The sequence below is a fragment of the Fukomys damarensis genome, unplaced genomic scaffold, assembly GCF_012274545.1.
Source record: "Fukomys damarensis isolate Sample0158 unplaced genomic scaffold, DMR_v1.0_HiC HiC_scaffold_37, whole genome shotgun sequence".
Lineage (NCBI taxonomy): Eukaryota > Metazoa > Chordata > Mammalia > Rodentia > Bathyergidae > Fukomys > Fukomys damarensis.
Window position 1 is genome coordinate 29,010,883 of NW_022900949.1, and position 15,624 is coordinate 29,026,506.

Here is a 15,624-nt window from a genome sequence, read left to right on the forward strand (position 1 = left end):
ACCAATAAACAACGAAAAAAAAAAAAACTACATATCTACCAGAATGGCTAAAATGAAAAAGACAACAGTAAGTACTGATGAGAAAGTGACAAACTTAGAATTCTTATACCCTTTTCAGGGGAATGTACATTAGCACTACTTTGAAAAACTACTTGGCAGAGTCTACAAAAGCTGAACATATATGGCACACTCTACAGCCCTCAAACCTCTCTTAAATATTCAGTACAAAATGCTTGTATATCTTTACGAAATGACAGAAGAATGTTTATGGGAGTAAACTATGTATAACATCCAGAAACTGGAAACAACCCAAATACTCAACAGAAAGATAACTGAATTATGATGTATTCATGCAACATAATACTACACAGCAATAGAAATGAAGAAAGGATAATAATGTGCAAAACTTGGATTAATCTCACAACATAATGTGCAGAGCAGGAAGCGAGATACAAAAGAAGACATACTGTACAACTTCATTTCTGTAAGGCTCAAAAAATAGGCAAACTACTCTATGCTGTTAGAGTTTAGAATAGTGGTTTCTTGGGTGAGATGGGCTGAGATTGGAGGTGCTGCAGGGAGGCCTGAAATATTTTCTTTCTTGATGTGGATGTTGGTTATATGGTTAAGTTCAATTTGTGAAAATGGTGTATGATATTCTTCAATAAAATTTTTGCTTTCAAAAGACTGATTAAAAAAATGGAATCAATGACAAATGTGGTAGACTTCTTCTACCTGGATCCACCAGATTGACCTTGTAAACAGCTCATAACTGCTAAACTATGTAATATGACTTCTATGTTGGATTCTGAAGTCCCCTGGACCTTCTCTTTATCTTCTTTGTGGGCGGCTATTACCAGTTCCTCCCTGTGAAAACCATTGTTGGCTATATTCATAGCAATCATACTGACCTTATAATTTGGGCCATGTATTCTTAACCGTTTCTTTGGTTTTTGTTTCCTCCAGACTTGAGGCTATAAACGCTACCCAAGATGACAATGCCTGGCACCTATTGAAGGCCTTTAGATAGACCCTCTGTAGAGTAACTCTGACTCCTGAACACAACTATGGCCTTCTTCAGCCAGGAGTAGCCAGACTGGTCTTTGCCCTTTGCCCCTTCACAACAGTTAGGAATACTTCTTAGAGGGGAGAATATTGTGCATAGATAAGTTAATTAGATATCTTTTAGGCAGTTAGACAGAAGCTCCCTCAAGGTGCCAGCTCTCCAGGAGTCAACACAGTGAGGAGCCAACATAGAAAACAGTTGAGGCACATTCACTGTTTAGCATTATAAAAAGAAGAGGCGCTGCTTCTCCTAGAGATAGATAGCAGTGATTGATATTCTAAATGGGAAATTCCTTGTATGTGACTTTCTTCCTATTTGATCCCCATTTAATCAATATTACCTGGGTAACTGTACTTGTAATCTTATTGGTTGGTCATGGTTTTGTCCCACCTCATGCCCACCTTTTAAATTTCCATTGAGTCTTACAGTGTTGCCCCACTTTGTACCTGCTTCACCACATGGCTTTGCTGTATAAAGCATATTTGATAAGAGAGATGGGTGGGCAACCCACTTTCAAGTCCCCCTCCTGTCTCTCTTAGACAAAAGCCTTCTTTCTCTCAATAATTTTTTTCTACTCTTAACCTCTGTTGTTCCTAGAATTCATTATTCAGTTTTAAAGAACACAAACTCATGCTTCAGATATCTAGCAGGTTTGGGAGTTCCATCTTTTCCCCCTATATCTAAATCACATGTCCATGTAGATGCCTGAGTTCAGTGATTTCCACACTGAAATTGCAGCCCTTTCTGGAAGTAGTCCTTAGCGGTAACACCTTCTTCTGCTGTTGCTTATACATTAACATTATCGCATTCTAAACTCTATGGGAGGCCTCATTTAAATGGTCTCTGTTCATAGAGGTACCACCTAAATAATTAAGATGATAAATTTTTTTTTGCATTGGCAAATGCTCCATTACTGCCTCACATTGCCAGCATTATTGTACCTTTCTTTTCTTTTCGTTCTGTTTTGTTTTGTAGTTCAGGCTGGCATTGCTCACCCTATGTATCCTTGTCTTGCTTGAAACTTGCAGCCTCAGCCTCCCATGTGCTGGGATTACAGGTGTGCACCACTACACTTGGCAAAACTTTCTTTCAATTTTCATGGCATTAATCATCACTTATCCTGAGTTTAATAATGTGGGCACAGATTGGAATGTGAGCAATTTGCTCTCTTCACAGAGAAGTGTTGGCAAATTATTCATCCAGGAGTCTATGCTCAGATATCAGGACTGTCTCTTCTCTGTTTCCATGAAAGGTAAACTGAGTAATATATTGTTATTTGAAAAGGCTATGTCTCAATGTCCCCAATGTATGCCTCCAACTCTTCCTGTGTGTTGCCCTTCTCTACCTCTGAGATTTTTATATCCCAGACATTTATAAAACTGACGTCCTTCAGATCTGCTGGAGGGATGAACAAGATCAAGGAATCCCAAATACCACAGTCCCTCACTTGACTTTCTGAGAGTCAGGATCTCCCCATAACTCCTGTTCTCCATACACAAGTGGAGATGCAGGTGAGGGCTATGGCTCCTTGAGACTGTGCTTCAGTCTGGCAGGGTGGCAGTGGAGAGTCAGGGTGCTGGGTAAACAAAGTAGACCTGCCTGACGCAGGGTGGGAGGGACAGAGCATCCATGGCACTGAGACCAGGAGGAGCTCTGATCTGAGCAGCAAGGAGGTACAGCCACCATTGCTGTTTCCATTGCTTTCACCCAGATCTCAGCCCAAACCATTCCATCCTGCATCAGGGCACCTGACTCAAATGCCACATTGTGTGGCTGGAGGGTCTCCATGGGTCTTTCCCCTGCAGCCAGTAGACATCCCAAAGCACAACGGCCTACCCCACTGGGTGTCTTTCAGCACTGTGCTGTGGATCTCAGCTTTGATGCCGGAAATAAAGATCTCTTTCCCCAGGACACCTGATTGAACAGTTCATAGAGCCCATTCTCTCAACACTGATTGCTTCCTACTCCACTGCCTGTCCTCTTAGCCTACAGTGATAACAGAAACCAATCTTTAGCACTGTGGCAGATTGTAACCCAGACACTTCTTGACCAGTTTTCTTCAGGGATACTTACTTGCCCTGGCCTGAATTTAAGCAGAGTTTAGTCCTAGCTTTGCAGAGCTGCTGTTGTCCTTTTTTTGATTTTAAGACATGGTCTTATTACATAATTTAGTCTTTAACTCACTAGGTAGCTCAGGCTGGTCTTTAACACACTGTGATTCTCCTAAATATGCCTTTCCCATTGCTGGGCTTAGAGGGATGCACCACCATGCCTGGCTACTCAAACCACTTACTGGACTCAGTGGACACTTCCTGTGTGTTGCTCTTCTCATCTGTGTGCTAAGAAAGTTTCAAAGTTAATTTTCCATGGAGAAGTTACTATAAGAGAATATCCTGAGTCCAGGCAAGGCCAGAACACACTGGAAGAGAGAGAGAGGCCCTGCTGTTGTGAGACGTGAGAAATTAGGAATAAGGTAGCTGCCTTCATAAATAAGAATAATCATACTATGAGTGCTCCTCACAGATTTTCTTCATATGATCATATTTCCATGTGACTCCAGCAACTCTGCATTTCAAAACCACTTTCCAGGTAAAGCACCATAAGCAGTAAGAGCCCCTGAAAGAATAAAGCCCCAATACAATTTACACACGTCACCTGCTTTCCACAGCTGTGCAACTCATGGCTGTCGCCCCTCCTTCTAGAGCTGTTCTGTGCAGCTGGTGGCAAAACACTGAAAAGAAAGCCCAGGAGGGCCCAAGGGGTGGGGTGGTCACAACCCTTCCTCTTTTGGTTCAATGTACTTTGAGCCACTGGACTTCAGGCTGTGCTCCCTCTGCAGTTTATTCATCTGCTTTACACCAATATTGATGAGTTATGACCTAATTATCCTTGAATCAAGTCTTTGAATTTAAACCAGAAGAGTCCTTGTTTTCTGTCCTTATTCAAGACGAAAAAGACAACTACAGGATACTGTATATGGATTCAAAATGAAAGAATTGTTACTTATTGGAAGCCATGCATACCATGGAAATTATTTCCATATGACCAATGTATTTAAAACAACTAATTGAATGTGATTGCCCACTTTTTCTAGTGTATTGTTGGTTCCCTCACTGTTGCAGTTGAATGTTGTCACAAGGTGCTCTGTGCCTAGGGCTTCATATATTGTGTTTACCATTTTAGAACAAATTCTTGATCCTCTCACAGCACTCTTGACCCATCTAATTATATCTGTAGTCAATTCCTAATCATTTATATGTACCTCTCCCTTTCAAATAGTGTAGTTCCCTTAATATTTGATATTAATCTTAATACTGAGTCATTCCTTCAATTAAATTGTTTATTTGAAGTTGTGTTATAATGACTATGGTAACATTTTGGGTGAACTCTAGAGACAAATTTGTTGTAGCTATTCAACACAGACTGTCATACCACAGGAACTATGAAAACACACATAGAAAATATTATGTTAGATCATACCATAAGAATTCCAATATGAGAAGATCAAAGACCCTTTAAAGGCTTTACATGAAACTTTTCTGCTTTATATCATAGCAATATTATTAGAGTCTGGGAAATAGTCATGATTTCCTGATGAAGAATTATCTGAAATCCACAAAGACCAAATCAAGATTAAAAGATGGAACTTGTACAAATAATTTTTATTTGTAATTAATAAGCAGGATGAAAGGATAAGAGCCATCCACTGCACCTGTGGAAAGGAAAAAAATGTCCTGAGATTGAGTGGATAATCAGAACAAAAATACCTAATCAATCCTATCAATATACCACAAAATTATTTAATTATAATGGAAGATATTTTGTTGTATGCTATTTAGCATCATTTGCAGCCTGAAGTCACAAGACAGTAGCAAAATCCACTCCTCTGTATAATGAGAAAAAAAAAATCTCCAGACACATCCCCATACTGAAAGCCATTGATCTAACAACTACATTGGGTACCTGAGCTGGCTGAATAACAAGACACATGTAATAGGCAAAAATTTAGGCTGCTTCCAAACTTACAAGATTTTTTTATTTCTCCATTTCTACAATCCAAACCTGGGTAGATAATTCTTTGCAATTTTTTTTTAATTCTGCCACTGTAGTTCAACTTTTATTGGACCACTCCTTATGGACTGCATAATATAATGTGTTTAGTGTCAGACGCCAAAGGGATTCCTTTGTTTGCTGCTCTCAGGTGACATGCAGCCTGGAGAATAGGCCAGATTAAAAGGCCTTCCATTGAATGCTTTGTTATTTTCCTCTGCTGTGCACTTCACAGGCCATTGTCACGGTCTTCTCCAGAAAGCCAACCCGAAAGGATACTGGCAATCCGGGAGGTGGGATGGGTTTGTGGGGGAATTCAGAGATTGTAACCTATTATGAACACACACAAGAATTCCCTGCAAACTTTCTCTGCCCAATGGGGAAGGATCTCCCAGGCTTGGTGGAGACAGGACTGGTCAGGGATTCCTTTAGCCCCTTGACTTTAAGACCATTGCGGATGGAGGTAGGAACTGGTTGCCGACAATGTGAAGCCAGTGTTTTGTCCTGAGGTAAACATAGCCAGATGTTTTCCAAGAATCAAGGTAATGTAGACCTGGAAGGGGAAGAGTGGTTCCTCTTGGGGAATTCAGATGCTACTTGTTTGGAGGCAAATTGTTCATCCAGGAGTCTATGCTCACATATCAGTACTGTCCCTGTTCTGTTTCCATGAAAAATAAACTGAGTAATACATCGTTATTTGAAAAGGCTGTTTCAATGTTCCCAGTGCATGCCTCCAACACAACAGATATTAATAGCCATGTAAATCACATATTTGTTGCTTTCTCTCACACATACAAAACTATTGATAAAATTTTCACAGGTAGAGATTAACAGCAGCACTGCTTAATGCTGAACTAGATATATAATAACAATATGGTACAATCAATGTCATGTGAATGTGGTGTCCTTCTCTGAATGTTGCCAGAGTCTGTTGTTCTGGAGTCTCCTTTAGAGATCTCTAGATCCTTTGAACAAAACAAGCATAAGCAGTAGCAAAGTTTCACATTTACTAAACATTGGAAAAATAGAGAATGGTAGGGGTGAAATGGGCTCTGCAGAGTAAGTTTTGGCAGAGTAAAAAGGAAGGGAAAGGGGTGGAAAAAAATAAAATCACACCCTATAGCATAGGCTGGGCTACCATGAAGATGCATGGTAGCAAGCACTGAATGGTGACTGTCCCTTTTTCATATTTCCCAACTTGGTATCTGATCCAGGCCATCCTATCAAAAACCTGCTTAAGTTTTTATGAGAAGTTCACAAGCAGAGGGCTCTGAGAACTGTTTTCCTCCTTGTCCGGGAATATTGCCACATTTCTTTCCCCAATTAGCTTTAGCCATGCTGTACATTAATGCCTCAGGAATGCCTGACTTTCTACCTATAACCAGCAATGCAACATGGAACTTTATAAGCGAGAATCTTTTTCCTTTGGAGTCCAGTGGCTTCTAAATTTCCTCAGGCCTAGGGCATGAATGGCTCCCCCACTGCTCCTCCATCCAGGGGAATGGACTAAATATGCAAATCCTGACACCAAGAGGTCAACCACACTTTGATTCACTTAGTCAAGGGTGGTGTATGTCTGTATCCAGGAAGGGATGGAACTAGTATGAAACAACTATTGTTTGACTATCTTGTCTCCCAAACTATTGCTTGTTATAAATAATCCAACACACCTGAACTTAAGAGAGATGGTGGCCTAAAGCAAATAGACCACTCCATCTCCTCAAATCTAGCTTTAAGTAAATCCTGTTTACCAAGAGGTATGGCTTCCCTTTATTAAAAACAGCTAAATTAGATAAAAATTAACATTCAGTTAGAGGTGGATTGGGCCCTCAAAGAAATAAGCACAAAAAAATAAAGACATCAAGATTGTGGCTGGAGGTACAAGAAAGAGACACAATGGCCAGACTTGCATGTCTTCCTAATATACATCAACTTGAGATTACACTTTGTGAGACCTGACTGAGCTAAAGTGACTCCATGTTGGCCAGCTAGGTCCAGAGACTGTTATTTCACCCTCCCCTTATCTTCAACAGGGAAAACTGCTTAAACCCAAAATGCTTTTAAGATCTTAGAACATCTTGAAGGCATCTGTTAACCATCAATGTGTGGCTGCTGAATATGTGACAGCTGGCCAGCAGACCATTAACCTTTGCCACCTGACTACAAGCTTTGAATGTTAACTCCCCCTGCATCCCCTTATAAGAAGACCTCAGGCCCTGAGTTATCCCTTCTCTGAGCTACTCGGCTCCGGGAGTGCTGTCTGGCCAGACTAATAAAGGTCTGTTTTATTTTCCAACTTGTCCAGTGTGCTCCTTCCCATGTGATTCTCGCAGCTGTTGAGCTCCTTGGAGAAGTAGGTAAGGCTCTTTTTGAAGCCCCAGCGAGATCCCTGGGTGGAAACCCCTGGTCCGGCCAAGACTCCATAGCAGGATCCAGCAGGAGACTCTCAGGCACAGACCTTTGAAAACCTCCAGAGGTAAGCTTTTGGCTGGTTGCAACTGTTTGTTGTCAGGAGTGAGGTGGCTGATGAGCCAGGAAGCCTCCCCTGACCCCGAGGTTCCTGCCGAGGAACAAGGTTTAGAGTAAGCTTTGTTTTTGTTGTGGTCCCTGTTTGTTCTTGTTGTCTGTACATCAGTGTCCTATCTGTTGCGTGTTAACTTTTGTATTTTCTTTTCAATCCATCAAGGACAACAATGGGAGGATCTTGCTCCAAGAATACCCCACTAGATTGTTTTCTCATTAATTTTAAATTGGCTTTTTTCCCCTGAACAGGAGGATGAGTACGGGGTTAAATTCTCTCATGGAAAGCTTCTCTCCCTGTGTCAATTGGAATGGACAACCAAGGGCTCCTTTGAGCCAGGCCTCTGTCAGGCTGTATGGGGAAAAGGCACTGGGCAGCCCAGCCACCCCAGCCACCCCAACCAGTTTCCTTATATAAATATTTGGGTCCAGGCTTGTGAAGAGCCTCCAGCTGCGTTGGCCAGGAAGGAAAGGGCTAACTGACACAGCCTGTGTTGGGCCTCGACCTGAGTCCCGCTGGAGGGAGTGACTGTCTGCCTCCTCGGAAGGGAAGAGGCGTGCCCCGGGATTTCCTGGGTTCCCTTTCTAGGACTCAGAGGCCAGCTCACCTGGTAGCGAATTGTTAGAACTCGGAATAGAGATAGCAGAAGTTGTATGAATGGAACTGTCTGTCTGAATGGTGAGATTCCCTGGGCAACCCCTAGTTTGTTTGTGTTTATTCTGCTTTTGTCTTAATGGAATATTTGGGCAGATTTCAGATTGGAGACCTGGTTACCCTCCCTTCTCTGCTATTTGTGAGGATTTATGTCCTCAATTTGGGCAAAATATAGAGTGCAGGCCTAATCATCCTACACTTTTTTGCCATCTGTGAGGGTTTCGATTGCCCTCAATTTGTTGTTGTGCTTTGTACTGTACTTTGTAAGGGGCCCCAAGGAGGGAATGTGTTAACCTCTCATGTGATTGTGTGTATGACAGAGATTTTGTAGGAGAGTGGGTGGAATGAGCTACGAAAGCCATTGGTAGCCTCGTCTGTGCACCAAAACAAAGGGAGGGGGTGCTTGCACTTAAGGAGGCTTCCTAGCATTGCGGAGCTTGTGTGGGTCAGTCCTGCAAGTCTGTGGCCATGCTTAGAAAGGACAAAATGGAGACTCTTGCGATGAGAAATTCTCCTTTAGTCCGAGTGGGCCTGAAAGACCTGGGAAGTTCACAGCCAGGCTGATGAGTAAATTAGGCCATTCTCTGGAAGGGTACCCCACCCTTTGTTTGTCTTGTGTCATCAGACAAGGGAATAAGTAATGGTCATGGGAAATGCTAATACTAAACCAACTGTTTTTAAGTGCATGATTCAGAATTTTTTGATAAAGGTTTTGTGAGGGACTAAAGGATAAAACTACAACCAAAGATGCTTAAACTTTGTGAATTGTTGTGGCCTCAGCTGAGCCAGACTTGGCCCCCAGAAGGAGGAAAAAAAGAACAAAACAAAACAAAACAAAAAAAAACACTGCAAGCCAGAGAAACTGCAATTGTGTTTTACCAGACATCGAGATTTTTACAAGAAAAATCAAGTTAGAAATTTTAACTATTTGATAAATGTATCTTTGTTTCAATTTGAATTAAGTTTAATTGGTGTACTTAAAACCATTCTTGTGCATTGCAAATTCTTGAATTACAATTATAGGGTTAACTTGCTCTTTTTGTACTTTGTTGATTAAAAACTCAAGGTTAATATTGTTCTATAGGTAGCCAGTCAAATTTTAAGATGTAACAGTCAGAACAGAAAACAGGATACTTTAAGATTTTAAAGGCTGAAGTTTGTTATAGAATGTTAATAGTAAATGAGACAGAGAAAAATATTAGGAAAGCTATAAGTAAGAGATAAACTTATGACATGAAAGGTTTTTTGTATGTTTGTCTTGTTAGAAAGAGATAAAGATACACAAGACCAGAAGGCCTAAGTATGTAGAAAAGGTGTGAGAAAATGATTTATCAAGAAAATATGTATGTTCGTTTGTTGGTTTTGAGTTTGTTATAAATGTTTACATTGGTTATCATCAAGAGGTTGCATTCTAAATATGTTATTGTGATATGTTTATAATGCCCATTTTAAAAATATGCTATGTTCTGTGGGAAAACAAAGAATTATTAAGAGGTTTTACTAAAAAAAGTGCTCTTGATATCAAATTAAACTAAAGGGTATAAAGTTTCATACATATAATTATGATTATCATTGTTAATTTTCTGATGTATTAAATAGAAATTTCACAGGGTATTAAGAAACTATTAATGCTGTTTCAAGAGACAAGATATGAAGTTTCATGGAAAAGGCTCAAATTTGTGTACAGCAAGTCAGATATCTAGGATTCAAAGTTTCCAGAGACATATGCTGCTTGGGAGATAAAAGCACTTGAAAGCAGATGGGAGAATTTTTGGGGTAACAAGTTTTTGCAGGATCTGGACTCCAGGGTTTGCAGACATAGCCAAACCTCTATATGAATCTTTAAAGGGCCTAGAAGGACAATAAATATTATAGGGTAAAGAGCAAGAGTCAATATTTAAACAGCTGAAACTAACTCTCTCTGCTGTCCTGTCAGGAATCCTAAATGTGACCCAGCCTTTTGCTTTGTACATGACTGAAAGAAATCATATTGCTTTAGGAGTGCTCACTCAAGGAGTAGGCCCATAGAATCAGCCAGTGACATATTTATCTGAGAGTTTGGATCCAGCTGTGAAGGGATAGCTCCCTTGTTTATGAGCCCTGGCAGCTGCAGTTAGGCTAATTAAGGAAGCTGACCAGGTAACATTAGGAAAAATAGATTGCTCGGTTTCCCCATGCCTTTTAGAACTATTGAATAACATGACATTGATGACTCTCAAATAATAGAGTCACAGGATATCAGGCCCTCATCTGTGAGAATCCCTGCCTATATTTTGTTCCAGTTAAAACCTTAAACCCTGCTACTTTTTGCCCTCGGAACCTGGCCCCCTGACCAGAACTGCCTCAGGGTCACTGACGAATTGTTCTCCAGTCATCCAGATCGGCAGAAAGACCCACTCCCTGAGGCTGCTTTCATTCTGTTCGAGGATGGGAACAACTTCATGGAAAATGGGGTACGCTATGCTGGCTATGCAGAGATGACTCAAGATGAAGTGGTCCAAGCAGGATCCCTCCCCACTGGATGATCATCATAGTGAGCAGAGCTATGGGCACTCAGACAGGCTCTCCAATGGGCAAAAGGGGTAAATGTTTATACAGATTCCTGTTTGCCACTTGATATATCTATGGCACAGTCCATGAAAGTGTGGTCTTCTCACAGTAGAGGCCAAACTTATTAAAAACAAACAGGATATAATATAGTTTGAGGCAATGTGGAAATCTGACAAAGCAGCTATAATTACAAGAAGGAAAAGATGCAATAGCAAAAGACATGCTAAGGTAGACATATAAGCCAAAAGGACAACTGAATAGAAACTTTAGATGATTATACCCAGCCCTTGTAAAGATTATAAATATGTGTTGGTATGTGTTTGTACTTATTCTAGATGGCCTGAGGCCTTCCCTATAAAAACAGAGAGGACCTCAGAGATACACAAGATTTTAAACTGGGGGACTGAGTTTATTTTAAAATTGGAAAAAAAAACCTTTACAACTTCTATGGGAAGGGCCATATGAGGCACTTATAGTTACTCCCACAGCTGTCAAGGTAGCTGAAGCTCAGCTACCCCGAGTGAAACAGAACTCCATGGATTCCAACTCCAGGAGACAATGCACTCAGGCCCTGCTCTCACCACACCAGAAGTTGGTGAGTCCACGTGTGGCTGAAGAATGAGAATTGCAATCAAGATAGACTCTTATATTGATTGTGTCAAACTGTTATGAGCTATTATGCTTTTGAATTGAGTTTATAAGCCTACAGATGATAAAATATGTGACCTTTATGTGCTCTAGGGATCCTAATCCCCAACTTATCTGTCTAAAAAGATACTTTTACAAATTGCTATGACCCCTTAGCTAAAAATTTAAGTAAAGTGATGAATCAAGGATTTTATTCTAAAATCAGTGGGGAATGTGAAACCTGACTGATCTAAAGTGACTCCATGTTGGCTGGATAATGGCCCAGAGACTGTTTCACCCTCCCCTTATCTTCAACAGGGAAAACTGCTTAAACCCAAAATGCTTTTAAGATTTTAGACCATCTTGTAGGCATCTGTTAACCATCAACATGTGGCTGCTGAATACGTGACAGCTGGCCAGCAGTGCGAATCAGCAGACCATTAACCTTTGCCACCTGACTGCAAGTTTTGAATGTTAACTCCCCCTGTATCCCCTTATAAGACCTCAGGCCCTAAGCTAGCGCCTCTCTGAGCTATTTGGCTCCAGGAGTGCCATCTGGCCAGACTAATAAAGGTCTGTTTTATTTTCCAACTTGTCCAGTGTGCTCCTTCCTGGGTGATTCTTGTGGCTGTTGAGCTCCTCGGAGCAGTAGGTGAGGCTCTTGGTCTTACACTTTAATTAGCACTACCTGGTCCACTAAGTTCAGCTAAGCATCAGATGCTCTGGTGGGAGATGAGAGCATCTAAATTGGTCCCTTCACAAAAATGCCTCTCTCCTTTCCCTACTCTTGTCACATAACTCATTTTCCTGTTGGATCAAGAAGCCTATAATTCTCTTTTGTATGTGCTCACTTAAATTCTGGTACCCATGCTTATCTTGGTTATCAGCAGTGCCATGTGGACCAGTATCTTTATGAGCCCTTTCATATGAAAATTCTTCAGCTATGACATCTTTCATGCAACTCAAAGTATCTGAAATATCTAGTAAAGTGACAAAATCAAATGCAGAAGAGTGAAAAGGTACTTCTTTTGAAGCTGTAGGATCCACAGCCAATGTGGATATTTTGTTTCCTTTGCCTCCATTTCTATGAGGTTTCTACTGCAGCCAGTGAGACCTTCCTCTTGCAGCTGTGCTTGGTTTAATGTCATTGGAAAACCGTCAAGGAGCCATGCTTGATTCACAGGTATCTGATTAATAGCATTTACTATGATATTAGTTATTGTGTCTGGAATGGTCTTTTCTTCAGCAATTGTGATTTTGCACCTAGCTGAGCCCATACAGTGAGTTTAGATAAAATGATCACTATCACTTGATTTGACTTATTCAGTTGGTGTTCTATTAGTATGTGTACTAAATGTAGTTTCACCTTCTGTTTCTGGTAATGCTTCTGAAACCAGAGCATCTGAAGATATGCTGTGTGAGTCCTGGCTTTCCTTACTGTCCTCCTTCAGATCTGATGGAATCTTTCCACCTTCTTTCTGAATTGATAGGTCCTCACTGACGTTTTCACTGTCACAAAATGCTTGGATAGCTTCTAGGACAAGAGTGCCCATACAAAGTACCTGAAAAGGAAACTCTCTTTGTAGTCTTTAAAGTAGTAGTTTTCCCACTAAGTGTTTTCCCTAGTAAGCATCCTTCAATAACAACTGAAGGCAGTTCGGGCTCTGTTGCCTCAACTCGAAGAGGAAGAGATTTTTCAATGAGTCTGTGAGGTACATGGCCCAATATGGAATTGTTGGAGGGTGGTGAGTTACCCATCACTTCTTCTGGTACAGCCCACTCTCCAATCATGTTCTAATATTCTTCATAACCTTTGCTATCTAACAAGCCTTTTTTTTATCTACTTCTCTAAGTTATTCTTCAGAGGGATTAGCAGGCATATCCTTAATAGAGGTTTGTTCATATATAGGCTTTCCATTAAAAAAACAATTCCTTCCGATCATGTATCATCCAAAATGGAATTAGATTATTTATCAACATTTGATACCCTGCCACTTTAGTGGACAAATGAAGTATTTGATCCCAAATTTCTTTTATAATGATTTCTATAACAAGCCTGAACTCTTTCCACAGCAATCTATTCATGAACTTCTTTCTCTGAGGATTTGTTCTTCAAAATCAATCTTGGCTTGTTTTGCCAAAGCAACTTCTCAATCAAGAGCATTCTGGAATTCTTTAAGTCATCTTTCCTCATATTTTCTCTGAAAATTGTTTTGCCATAAAACCTTTACAGGCAGGATATGCATTAGCTGCACAACAATCCTGCACTCCTGTTGGGACTCACATGAGCCCATCTATCAGCTGCTCCTCACAATGACCTCCTGTGCTTTATGGGCAATGAACTGGTCCATTAACAACCTCCACCATCTCTTCTCTCCTCTCTTGTAAAAGCATCTTCTTCTAGATTCTTCTGGATTTTTTATTTAGTCATCTAAGTGTTTAATGAGTCTGCTGTATCTAAACCAGTCTTGGATCCACTTTCTTTTGTCTGAGGATCCTTTTTTATTAATGCTTCAAACTTCATGATCTCATCAGCAGCAACACCTGCTGCCTCCTGTTGCTTTTTCCATCATTTTGTGGGCCTCAAGTGCTTTCAGAGTGCGATTGTATGCAAGTTTAGTTATCTGTATGACAGATGCTTGGATTTTGGCCATTATTTCATTTTGTTGTCTTTTGTTTAAGCATTGCTCTTGAGAAGCCTTACTTTTCGTGTTTTGAAATTTTAAGCTAATCACAGAGAATGCTGTCTTCAATTCTTCAGACACAAAATCTTCATGGGATCAAGCCAAGCCCTATGCCAAATATCAATCAGGGATGCTGTCTTCTATTCTTCTGGAACTTCAGGAGAGCAAGGGAAGCCCTGCACCTGATACCAATCTTCTGTCACGAGCTTAAGCTGCAGCCCTCCAACTGATACTAATCAAGTGAGAGAGCAAGAGACTGGGGATATAGCTCAGTGGAGCCAGCACCTGCCTGGTAAACACAAGGTCCTGAGTTTAATCCCCAAGATAGTGAGCCAGAGAGACGTGAGCAATAGTTCTACTTTTCTAACACCAGATTTTTTCAACTTTGATGAACTTTACTGATTTGAATTGATATTCATTTCCATTTTCCTTTTAGACCTTCTTTTGTCTATATTATGTGTTCATATTTGTGTTGAGGTTAGTCTTTAATACTTTTTTCCTTTTCTAGTTATCACTTGTAGAGAATGAAAATACCTTCTATAATTTTAACTCTCAGATTAATTTTGAGGATATTCTTTGCTAAACAGCAACACTCATCTTAACATTTGTGCCTTTTAAAGTTTTCTCTAAGTTTTTCTATATTCATAGTCATTTTCTGCATCATTTCAAATGATCATTTTCTGCATCATTTCTAATGATCATTTAGTTTTTCTTTCATGTATTATTCAGTAAGTTACATTTACTTTTTTTTTTTTTTTTTTTTTTTTTTTTTTTTGTGGTACTGGGGATCAAACTCAGGTCCTTGCACTTGCAATTCAGGAAGCAGAACCACTGACCTAAATCCCCGGCCCTAAATTTACTCTTTTAAATGTTGGATCAACCTTTTATTCCTGGGATAGACTTTACTTGGGTGTGATATGTTCTTTTTATATACTCCCAGATTTCATTTGCTAATATAAAGTCCCTACGACTATACATTGTACCTTGCATGTACTTTTCTTACTGCTTTTGAATAGAAACTAAGAATATCTTAAATGCTGTCCCAAACTTACCATTGAGAAAACATTTAATTTTTTAAACAAGTCATTATAGCTTTTATCCCTCAATCAAAATCATTTGATCTGGCTGAGGGTGTAGCTCAGTGATAAAGTACTTTCCAAGCATATACAGGCCTTCAATTCAGTCTCTAGCATGAAGGGGAAAGATGGATTAAAAATTGCATTTGGTTTACCAATAATGATAAAGTGTAAATTAAAATAAAAGCCTTAGGTAACTTACATAATTTTTAAAAATCCCAATAGTCAAGATGTTAGCTGATTTGCTCCCCTTGCCCCTAAATTCCTACCTGAAGTGGTTAAGGGATGCAATGAGACTACAGAAGTAGGGCTAGAGGTTTTTGAACCTTCAATTACAAACTAGTCATTTCCTTATTAATACTACAGTGATAAAAAGAGAAAGTTTTCTAAAGGCAT

At 40.1% G+C, this 15,624-nt stretch overlaps 1 pseudogene; it reads right to left on the minus strand.

The window, feature by feature from the left end:
• Positions 1–12,697: 12,697 nt before the first annotated feature.
• LOC104857402 lies at positions 12,698–15,142 on the minus strand (annotated as a pseudogene).
• Positions 15,143–15,624: the final 482 nt, after the last annotated feature.